Here is a 13,132-nt window from a genome sequence, read left to right as displayed (position 1 = left end):
AACATAATATTATTTAGAGAGTCTATAAACAAATAACATACTATTATTTACAGAGTTTATAATCAAATAACAATATTATTTAGAGAGTCTGTAAACAAATAACATAATATTATTTAGAGAGTCTCTAACATAATATTATTTAGAGAGTCTATGAACAAATAACATACTATTATTTACAGAGTCTGTTAACAAATAACATAATAATATTATTTGGAGAGCTGTAAACAAATAACATAATATTATTTAGATAGTCTGTAAACAAATAACAATATTATTTAGAGAGCCTGTAAACAAATATTAATATTATTTAGAGAGTTCGTAAACAAATAACATAATATTATTTAGAGAGCCTGTAAATAAATCACATAATATTATTTAGAGAGTCTGTAAACAAATAACATAATATTATTTAGAGAGTCTGTGAACAAATAACAATATTATTTAGAGATTCTGTAAATAAATAACATAATATTATTTAGAAAGTCCGTAAACAAGTAACATAATATTATTTAGATAGTCTCAAAACAAAAAAACAATATTATTTAGAGAGCCTGTAAACAAATAATAATATTATTTAGAGAGTTCAAACAAATAACATAATATTATTTAGAGAGTCTGTGAACAAATAACATAATATTATTTAGAGAGTCTGTAAACAAATAACAATATTATTTAGAGATTCTGTAAATAAATAACATAATATTATTTAGAGAGTTTGTAAACAAATAACAATATTATTTAGAGAGTCTGTAAACAAATAACATAATATTATTTGGAGAGCCTCTAAACAAATAACATAATATTATTTAGAGAGTCCGTAAACAAATAACATAATATTATTTAGAGTCCGTAAACAGATAACATAATATTATTTAGAGAGTCTGTAAACAAATAACATAATATTATTTAGAGAGTCTGTAAACCTTTCAGTAAAAGTTTATAATTATTTATCTGTGACAAATAAACATAAAAATACATTTTATGACGAAAACACGTTCCTTTATTAACCTTTATTTTAAAATTAAGAAAATTTTAAAGAGAGTAATAGATGTAATACGAACAAATTTAAAATTGAAAGTAAATCTCTACACACATTTCAACTTATCTTATAACTGCAAATATCTTTAAAGTTTATTTTAAAATAGCCCAACGTTTTTGTTTGTTATTCCTTTGAATATAAACTAAATAAAACCATTTTTGTAGGATTTAAAGTGTACGTGCCCAGTTTGTCTGGCCTTTAGAATTTGAGTTGTGAATAAACTTGGCTCACCCACGCATGGTGACTGAATGTAAACTCATATTGAAATATGAATATCTTTAGATCCAAGAATTGCCCAGAGGCATAACGTTTAGTTTCATATTACTTGCTCAGAATCGCTTTTGAATAAAGTGATTGTCCTGAAATACATATTTCAAGTTCAACGATTTGGAAAGTATAGTATCTTTTAAATCAGATTATTTACCCGGTTGTTCTTAGAACGTGTTTTCATATAAGGGGTTGTACATCATTTGATAGAATGTTCAAATGTGTTTGCTTATTATAACTTGTCTCTCTAACAAGGGATTGTTCATAATTTGTTAGAATGTTCAAATGTGTTTGCTTATTATAAGTGGTCTTCATACAAAGCATTGTACATCATTTGATAGAATGTTCAAATGTGTTTACTTATTATAAGTTGTCTTCATACAAAGCATTGTACATCATTTGATAGAATGTTCAAATGTGTTTTTACTTATTATAACTTGTCTTCTTACAAGGGATTGTTCATGATTTGTTAGAATGTTCAAATGTGTTTGCTTATTATAAGTGGTCTTCATACAAACCATTGTACATCATTTGATAGAATGTTCAAATGTGTTTACTTATTATAACTTGTCTTCTTACAAGGGATTGTTCATGATTTGTTAGAATGTTCAAATGTGTTTGCTTATTATAAGTGGTCTTCATACAAACCATTGTACATCATTTGATAGAATGTTCAAATGTGTTTACTTATTATAACTTGTCTTCTTACAAGGGATTGTTCATTATTTGTTAGAATGTTCAAATGTGTTTGCTTATTATAAGTGGTCTTCATACAAAGCATTGTACATCATTTGATAGAATATTCAAATGTGTTTACTTATTATAACTTGTCTTCTTACAAGGGATTGCTCATGATTTGTTAGAATGTTCAAATGTGTTTGCTTACTAATACTGTCTTCTTACAAGGGATTGTTCATCATTTGTTAGAATGTTCAAATGTCTTTGCTTATTATAACTGGTCTTCATAAAAAGGATTGTACATCATTTGTTAGAATGTTCAAATGTGTTTGCTTATTATAAGTGGTTTTCATACAAAGCATTGTACATCATTTGATAGAATGTTCAAATGTGTTTACTTATTATAACTGGTCTTCATAAAAAGGATTGTACATCATTTGTTAGAATGTTCAAATTTGTTTGCTTATTATAACTGGTCTTCTTAAAGGGATTGTACATCATTTCTTAGAATGTTGAAGTGTTTGATTTTTTTTATTTACGAATGTTTTTTTTACTTTAAATTGAATGAAATTAAAAAAATATTTATTAGTTTTGTTGTATGTTAATCTGAAATTTACAAAATATTAAATTATTTATAAATAGACAGTGAAACTACACCTAATTATTCAAAAACATTAAGAAACTCCTGTATAACAATTGAAAATTCTATAAGTTTCTCATTATTACCGCAAGATGACGCCACTTCACGTGTAAACCTCAGTGTCTTGTCACTGTGTGATGTGAAGACTTAGAGAATGACTTAAGGACTGTCACGAGACAGAGATGTACTTAACCAGGTCAATAAATTTTATTTCTCATGAAAATCAAAACGTAAAGGTTGTTTAAGCTATTGCTTATGGTTCACCTGACCTAAGTCACATTAGGACCTCATCATTAATAAGAGTCTATCTTCATATGGATTCTAATACATTTTATGTTCTCTTAAATCGCTTGATATCTCTATAAATATTTTCTTTTTTTTTTGTCCTGTCAATTGAGACAAAACGTTTCGGTCAGCGAATCGAATTAGATAAATTTTCGATATGTTTCACGTCAGAAATAAGTGAAATACTTTTATTGTCTAATGTCTGAAACTGGGTGTGATGCTCCAGAGCTATACTCAGTAGTTCCTCTCTCAGACTGACCAGAACTGACCTAAAAGTCCACTTAATTGACCCAAGTGTTTGTGTGTGTGTGTTTTTTTTTTACATTCGATCAGTTTTTAATTATCTATATTATTTGGAATAAATAAATTATCTCAGATTCATTAAGTAAAATGACTCGAAGAACAATCTAAATTATAAAAGTTATGTTTTGGTTAGGCTGGTTAAATTGAAATACATTACTCATAATGCTAACCAAAACTTAATTCATGATTTCGTATCTTGAGACTGATGGTAAAATAATTAATGTGTGACGGGTTTCCCAGTTTCATTCTCTTCACTCACTATGATTTAAATACAACTTGTAAATAACTAAACGGACAGTAAACAAGTTAAGACAGTAATGAAATTAGGCGTACAGAAACAGTAAATAGGTAAAGAAAATCGCGTAGAGACAGTCAGACAGCAAATAGGTCAACATGACAAGGTAAACCCTGTTCGACAGCAAACGGGCCAATAGAATAACGTAAACCCAGTCAAACAGTAAACAGGCCAAAAGGACTGTGTAGAACCAATAAACTGAGAGAAACCTAGAGCTGTGCAACGTAATACAAGTTAACAAAATAGTTGATAATTAAAATGCTTCCAACAAGACATTAGGATTTGTTTTTTTACATGCAAACTGTAGTTTATTATAAAACATTTCGATCAATGTAAAATTATAATATGATAATGTTATTCCCTCCTCTTCCCTTGTTTTCTCGTTTAGAGGTTATTAAAGAGATAGTAACTGTTGTCCTCAGCTTTTATCTCATTTTGCTCTGTATAATATGTAATCTATCATATATTGTTAAATTTGTCTGTCTTACTGTCTATTGAAAATAATATTATATAGAAATGCTATGTATTCCTTGTAAACTGACCAACTGTGGCCACAAGGTTAAAGAGCTGAACTCGTAATCTGAGGGCCGTGTCACACCAGACATGCTCACCCTTTCAACTGTGTCGGCGTTGTTATGTTACGATCAATCTTATTATTCGATGGTAAAGAGTTGGCGATGGGCTGTGACGACTAGCTGCTTTTCCTCTATTTTCTGACTGTTAAATTACATACGCATGTAGCCCTCGTGTAGCTCTGTACGAAAATAAAAAACAACAACAAATAAACCTTGCTAATGTCACTAAATCATAATTCCGGTTCTGTGTTTTTCCGGGATGGAATGTGATTGCCCGCAGGGGCGAGCGTTTGCCGTGGTTTTTCCCGTTTGTGAGACTTTGATCATGTGTATCGAGCTAGAAAAATTAGAAATGTTTCTAAATAAATAGAACAAGAGAAAAATAAGATTCACTCTCGCTTTATTCGGCAAATCAACCAAATAAAAAATATCAGGAAAATCATAGCCACGTTTTTTAACTTCTAATTAAGATATGAGCGCCATCTACCAAGGTATTCAACAGCTTTCTTATCATTTCTGGGCTATTAAACCAAAATACCTATTAGGATTGCGTGTGTTTTTTTATAGCAGTGGTCCAGCGAACTATTTGATGAATCTGTCGAGGAGAATTGAATCTCTGATTTTAGAGTTGTAAATCCGTAGACTTACCGCTGTACCAATGGGGGACCTATCACGATACAATTGGAACCGACTCGAAAGTAAACTAAACATTGTTAGTAATCATGTTGAACAATATGACTGAAGATCTTTCTATTCACGTTTGACAGTAGATTATGCAGTTACTGAAGTCATGGAACATTTACTGTTGATAGAAACAGAAAAGACAAATATTATTTAACTACATTAGTTCTAAACGTCTCAATAGAGGGAAGCACTTTTCTGAGTATATTCCAATTATTTTTTAATATATCAAGTAAATCGTTTTAATTATCACAGGCTCTTGTTACGTAATTCACTTCATAATGATGAAACTTTTGTCGTGTAATTAGTTATAACTGCTGAATAAAATCACTGGAGATAACGTAACTTTGTCGCGTAATTCGTTATAACTGCTGAATAAAATCACTGGATATAACGTAACATTGTCGTGTAATTCGTTTGATAGCATTTTATTACCATCAATACAAGGTAATTAATTAATGTGGTTTATCGTAGTTTGGATTTTATGTGTAATTTTGGTGAATAACCTTAAGAGAAACGTTATCCTTATGTAGTGGTTGATCATCCCTTAAACCACCCAACTGTTGACAGTGATAAACCAAATAAAACTTATGGTTGTATCTGAAGAAATACTAAATACAAATCTAAAGAGGTTATAATTTCCATTGACAGGTCGCTGTTTAAGCCACATTTTGTTCGGTCTTAGGCTCGTGGCATCAGGAAAGTCATCGAATTGTTGTAAATGGTTAATAAAAAAATTAGTACCTGAGATGGAAAGTTTGTGAGACAAGGAAAGGTTATAATACCTCAAACTCTTTTATCTTGACAAAAGAACAGTTAGAGGGGTTAAAGTGTATTTACTGTATCAGGTCACACGGGGTTAAAGTGTATTTACTGTATTAGATCACTCCCGGAGTATCGAGTTCAACTTTGAACTCCTCACCTTAGAAAGGACTCTGAGTTGTTGGAAAAGGTTCAGAAGGGGGCTACTGTGATAATACTTGCAATAAAACGTTCTTATACGAAGACAGTGTAAGATATTTGACATAGTTTTTCTTATGACAAATGAAGAGTTAGAGTGGAACTGATTTAGGTATTGAACATTATATTGGGTCAGTAGTCCTGGTGTGCTATCATTTATTTGAGTTTAATAATATATTTACTCCGCGTTTATTACAATGCATATCTTGTTACTATGTGGTCTAGTTTTATCTTTATAAAAATGAATATAGTGTTAACTTGAAACAGACATGTTTGAATACAAGTCATTTTTTCTTATCACGTTATCAGTCATGATAAAGTGTTAGCTTAGTAAATACATATATATAATTAGGCTTAACAATGGCGTTAATGGTTTATTACAGAAATAATTATGAAACTATTTTGACTATAGACAACAGACTGACCTGTATCCTAAGTAATAGACTTGTCCAACAGCGAATTGTGGGTTAGTTCGTAATAGACATATGTATTTTGGTAATTTATCAGAACTTTGGGTTCAACTGTACTTCAAATATTACATTTATTGGATTTTAATCTTTGAAAGCAATCGACATATAGTAAAGTATATTGTACTACAGTTGAGAAACAGAAATAATGTGAAATATATAATGTTCAAAATAATTTTGTTCAGTTTTTTTTCAAAAATTAAATCACAAAATGTAATTTAAAGTTTATAATGTTAACTTTAAAAATATTTTCTGATAAAGAAATTTAACAACCGAAAACCAGAGAGAAGAGAATCCTGTTAAAGGAAAAACAAATTATATTTGTCACAAAGAAACTAAATTTTCTCGTCTTGTTGAAACAGACATGTTTGAATACAAGTCGTTTTTTCTTATCACGTTATCAGTCATAATAAAGTGTTAGCTCAGTAAATACTTATATATGATTAGGCCTAACGATGGCGTAACGTTTTGCTGTTACATCTTCATTATAACTAATAGTATCATAATGTTTTTCATGTGAATAGATGCATTCACTTAGTAAACTACTTTTGGTAGTTTATTGTTCGAGAGTTTCGTAACTTCCTGTTAACAATATTTAGAATATTACTGTTGTTTTTACCAACTCATCCGATAGTTACAAATGATATACCACTTATACAACCAAGTGTCAAACATTACTTATGCCAAATATAAACTTCAAAACAATTTATAAGCGTTTAATGTGTTTGTTTTTTCACAAAATAAATAAAAATTGAGGCGGCTGAGAAATAACGTACGTCTTACAACAACAAACAAATGAAAACATTCTGGTCAGAATATAATAAAAATAGTTCGTTACCAAAATGCATAAATCCTTTTAATTGTACTGTAACTTCTGTAAACAACATAATATATTCTAAAGATTTAAGAAACTCCGGTTTCGTTAAGTACTGAAAACAGGACCAACAGAATAAGGTTTCGATGTTAATGCTTTGTTCTTGAGTTCAAAGCTGTAGCAGGTTCGTGATTATACAAGCAACGTAATTATGTTTTTCGTATTTAAGAAATAGCGTAGCTGTTGTTTCTAATGGCTTCACTTACCACGTATAAAATAAAAGTTGTCATTCTATACGTTATGAAGGTCGTCTTCTCGAAGGACGTGTATATTAATTCACGTTGATGGTTCTTTCTAATGATGGAAATACTAAATATTATCCATTCCTGTTAGGGTTTGGTATTTCAGAGAAAGAATATGCAGCAATTTCATTTTGGAAACATTTCTCTGAAAAAACAGGTTCCTCACATCAGGCACAAGTATCCCAAGTGCTCTATGTCTCAGAAAACGCTACTAGGCAGAAGCAAATAGAATATTAATATTGCTCACAAACCTCACTCGAAATACGAGAAAGTTTCCTGGTTAAACCAACAACACATTTGTGTGTAACATTTTATATAAATATTCATGTTTAGGGCAAATACATTTATTTGTTTGGAAAACAAGATAGAAAATCTGGTTATGTTGAATGCAATCATGTATCATTTGTTATAAGACCAATTCTATAATGTGTATATTTCGGGGCATAATTTGCTGGTATAGCTTAGTATGTATTATAACTTTTTGGTAAATCTTCATGGGGATACTGTTATACCATCCACGTATATCTTATAAATGTCTGTGATACATATCAGTTACTAACATTATTTTTGCCGTTTGATTTTAAGTTTTATTGGTTACTGTTACTGCCTCATTGGATATATATTTCACGGTGTTATCTGAACCTTAATATAAAGAGTCATTATTAGTATTATTTGTAGGTAAGTTCTGTGATTACCGTATCACAAAGGTGTATTTCTTACTATCGGTTTGTTTGTTGTTGTTTTTTTTTTTGAATTTCTCACAAAAAAAGACTCGGGGGATATCTGCGTTAGCCGTCCCTAATTTAGTAGTGTAAGAGAAGAAAGAAGGCAGCTAGACATCACCACTCACCGCCAACAATATTTGGCTAATCTTTTACCAACGAATAGTGGGATTGACTGTCACATTATAACGCCCCAACGGCTGAAAGGCCGAGCGTGTTTGGCGCGAGGGGGATGCGAACCCGCGACCCTCGGATTACGAGTCGCACGCCTTAACACGCATGGCCATGCCGAGCCTGTACTGGATAAAGTCGACTAATTTATTGATATTAATCGTATGAATATGATTCTGTGTTAAACAGTTTAATAAATACTACAATAATATATAATTGTTTTCCCATCCTAAGTCTAAGTTTAAATCTTATCCTTTTACCTGTCGTAAGATTAAATGAATTATAATATCTTAAGGTTAAGTCAGTGTATTATAAAATATTATGTTTTTTATTTTGAAGTTAAGTTAATGTTTCTTTTTCTTGAGACGAGGTAACATTGATGTAAATCATAGATCAGAGTCTGTACAGTTCTGGTTCAGTTAAGGTAACATTGATGTAAAGAAGTATCACAGTCTGTACAGTTCTGGTTCAGTTAAGGTAATATTGATGTAAATCATGGATCAGAGCCTATACAGTTCTGATTCAGTTGAGGTAACATTGATGTAAATCATGGATCAGAGTCTGTACAGTTCTGGTTTAGTTATGGTAATAACACTGATGTAAATCATGGATCAGAGTCTGTACAGTTCTGGTTCAGTTGAGGTAACATTGATGTAAATCATGGATCAGAGTCGGTACAGTTCTGGTTCAGTTAAGGTAACACTGATGTAAATCATGGATCACAGTCTGTACAGTTCTGGTTCAGTTAAGGTAACATTGATGTAAATCATGGATCAGAGTCTGTACAGTTCTGGTTCAGTTAAGGTAACATTGATGTAAATCATGGATCAGAGTCTGTACAGTTCTGGTTCAGTTAAGGTAACATTGATGTAAATCATGGATCAGAGTCTGTACCGTTCTTATTCAGTTAAGGTAACATTCATGTGAATCATGGATCACAGTTTGTACAGTTCTGGTTCAGTTAAGATAACACTGATGTAAATCATGGATCAGAGTCTGTACAGTTCTGGTTCAGTTAAGGTACCATTGATGTAAATCATGGATCAGAGTCTGTACAGTTCTGGTTCAGTTAAGGTAACATTGATGTAAATCATGGATCAGAGTCTGTACTGTTCTGGTTCAGTTAAGGTGACATTGATGTAAATCATGGATCAGAGTCTGTACCGTTCTTATTCAGTTAAGGTAACATTCATGTGAATCATGGATCACAGTTTGTACAGTTCTGGTTCAGTTAAGATAACACTGATGTAAATCATGGATCAGAGTCTGTACAGTTCTGGTTCAGTTAAGGTAACATTGATGTAAATCATGGATCAGAGTCTGTACAGTTCTGGTTCAGTTAAGGTAACATCGATATAAATAATGGATCATAGTGTGTATCATTAATGTTTACTTAAGTTAACATCGATATAAATGATGGATCAGAGTGTGTCCCATTCTTGTTTAGTTAAGTTAACATCGTCGTAATTCATGGATCAGAGTGTGTGCCATTATTGTTCAGTTAAGGTAACATCGATATAAATGATGGATCGGAGCCTATACCATTACACTATGGAACACAAATTTTGTTCCTGGATAGTATGTGTTATTTCTTAAATGCTTATGTTCTAAAAGTACAGAAAATGGCCATTAATCTATTCAAACTTTGTTTTTTTGACCTGGATAATGAAATTTAGAAATTAACCTATTTTATATGTAATAATGGGAAAATTTGCACATTTTCATTTACGTAAGGTCTGAATAAAACAACATATGAATCAATATTTACATGTATTGATAACAAAGTTATACAAAAATGTTTAAAAGTGAGTAATTTTTCGAGATTTGCGACTTTAATGTAAATCACTTTCACCCAAATATAGTCTCCAATCATGTTTTTGTTAAACGCTCCTTGGAAGCGGCGTTCAAAGTCCAGTATATATTGGTGAAAACGCTCGCCTTGCTCCTCTGAGTATGTTCCCATGTTCTCCTTGTATTTATCAAGATGAGCGTCAAGGATATGGACTTTCAGGGACATCCATTTTGCCGTAGTTCTTCACCAGAGCCTCAATCAGTTTCACATAATTTTTGGCCTTGAGGTTGCCAAAGAAGCCCTAAACCATTAAGACAAAGCTGCCCCAACCTTTTTTATCTTCCTACTGATCTTCTTGGGGAATTCTGTGTACTCCAGGCTCTTCTTTATATGTGATCCAACGAAGACACCAGCTTTGACCTTTGCCTCAGACGGCTTAGGGAAGAAGTCTTGAAGGTACTTGGAGGCTGCAGAATCCTTATCAAGAGCTGTGACAAATTGTTTCATAAGACCCAATTCTATGTGCAATGGTGGGTACAACACCTTCTGTAGGTCTACTAGTGGATTACACTTGACATTGTTCTTCCCCACAGAGAACTCGGTCCGATGTGGCTAGTGTTTCCTATTGTAGTGTGCTGCAGTGTCTCTGCTGTTCCAAAGGCAAAGATAACAGGGAAACTTGGTAAAGCCTCCTTGGAGACCCATCAGCAATGCCACCATTTTGAAGTCTTCGATAACCTCCCAGCCATACTCATCATAATTCAAGGCTTCTTACAAGATCTTAATGCTGTTGTATTCCTCTTTGAGGGGCACCGAATGAGCCAGGGAAAGAGACGGATACTTATTTCCGTTATGGAGCAGCACAGCTTTGAGGCTTCTGGATGAGCTATCAATGAAGAGGCGCCACTCGTTCGGGTTACAGGCAATTACAATTGACTCGCACAGACCGGATACACTTTTTCGCTCTTGTCTTGATAAATTGGCCACGTACACAGCAGAATCCGTCTGGAGAATACTTGCAGCTTCTTGATGCCATCTCTGATAAAATCAGATAGGTCTGTGTTCACTTAAGCAGCTAGAACTAAACTGAAGTGGTGTGCCCATGTATATATATATATATTACTGTAAAACGTTCTAGAAAGCTCTAAAAGGTTTTTGAAAATTATTGTAAGTTCTACAACATTCTAGAAAATTACTGTAAGTTGTACAACATTCTAGAAAGTTCTTGAAAATTCTTGTAGGTTCGAGAAAATTTTCTATCAGCTGCTCAGCACCGAATCTCTCAGGAATGCTCTGGAAAATGGATAAAGTTGAAAATTGCATTACGCAGGTCACAAAAGCAAAGTTTCAAGAAAAGGTCTTTTTCATTGACTTTAGGCATAAGCAATTGGGAAATAACACTTTGTGTCCAGGGACAAGAAAAAGTAAAAATTTTGTTACATTATGTTATTGTTTAGTTAAGGTAACGGCCCGGCATGGGCAAGCGTGTTAAGGCGTGCGACTCGTAATCTGAGGATCGCGGGTTCGCATCCCGGTCGTGCCAAACATGCTCGCCCTTTCAGCCGTGGGAACGTTATAATGTAACGGTCAATCCCACTATTCGTTGGTAAAAGAGTAGCCCAAGAGTTGGCGGTGGGTGGTGATGACTAGCTGCCTTCCTCTAGTCTTACATTGCTAAATTAGGGACGGCTAGCACAGATAGCCCTCGAGTAGCTTTGTGCGAAATTTAAAAACAAACAAACAAACAAGTTAAAGTAAAAGATACATAACTAACACTATTAACGTAGTTGTTAAGTTAAATAAACAGACATGTTATCTGATTAACTCGAACAGCAGTAGCCTAAGCGGGATTCTCTGTTTAATCTAATGTAAACATCTGTAATGTCTTGTAAACAAATTGTACTTTGTTTAGTGGAAAACAGTTTACAGCTTCTGTGGTCTTTCTATACACGAATGTGTATCTCAGCTTGTCATGATATGTAACCATGATGGATCAAGGATGGTATATACATAGTTTATACTCTAATGATTAGTTTTATGATGTAGTTTGTGTTCCTTTGTTTGTATCATTGGTACTGAGAACTGGATTCTGACTTCGGACATTATTGAATTTCTACATAACTTCTTTTCTTTCCAACAAAAATGGACTTAAATCGTAACATAGATAGTAAATAATGAAAGGTAACAATAAGAATGGTAATGAAAGAAAACTAATGTACAATAATTGGTGAAATATATATAAACCGAGAAGGAAATCGGGCCTAATTTAACTTACCTTTTAACTGTGGTATTTTGTATATTAGAGAATTTAATGAAAACAATGGTTTTAGGGCTGAAGTCATCGTGATTTAGGTCAGGTACTCTTTGTGGCTCATGTCCCAGTCGTTAAGGTAATTGTGATATTATTATCATTTCAGGTCACGTCTACATTGGTCTAATGTACCTTATGGTACCTCCAACATAACTTTATAAAACTACACTCTCCTAGCGATATTCTTTGGAGCTATATCTTCCTTTACCACAAGGGCTCAGTGGAAAGTCTGTGGTTTTATGACTCTCAAAATCGGCTTCCGATACCCACTGTGTGCAGAAGACAACTAACTCTTTGTGTATCTATCTGTATGTTTAATAAAAATAAACAAATCTTGCCTCTTGAGATATTCTAACTGATAAAGATATGACAGACATGTTACCTCTTCAGACCTCGGCGAGCAGTTCCAAGCTATTCAAAAATGTCATTTCATTTTTAAAAACTTTAGTCTGAAGCGTCCTAAAGTATCCACATGTGTAAGTAACCTGTAACAATCTATACTGTCCACATGTTTAAGTAACCTGTAATAGTCTACACTGTCCACATGTGTAAGTAACCTGTAACAATCTATACTGTCCACATGTTTAAGTAACCTGTAATAGTCTACACTGTCCACATGTTTAAGTAATCTGTAACGATCTACACTGTCCACTTGTCTAAATAATCTGTAACGGTGTATACAATACACATGTCTAAGTAACTTGTAACAGTTTATAATGTCTGCATGTTTAAGTAACCTCTAAGAGTCTATACTGTCCATATGTTTGAGTAACCTGTAACAGTCTCTATACTGTACACATGTCTAAGTATCTTGTAACTGTCTTTTCTGT

This window comes from Tachypleus tridentatus, chromosome 7 (assembly GCF_004210375.1).
Source record: "Tachypleus tridentatus isolate NWPU-2018 chromosome 7, ASM421037v1, whole genome shotgun sequence".
Taxonomy (NCBI): domain Eukaryota; kingdom Metazoa; phylum Arthropoda; class Merostomata; order Xiphosura; family Limulidae; genus Tachypleus; species Tachypleus tridentatus.
The sequence above is the reverse complement of the archived record's forward strand: the minus strand, read 5'-3'. Positions refer to the sequence as shown.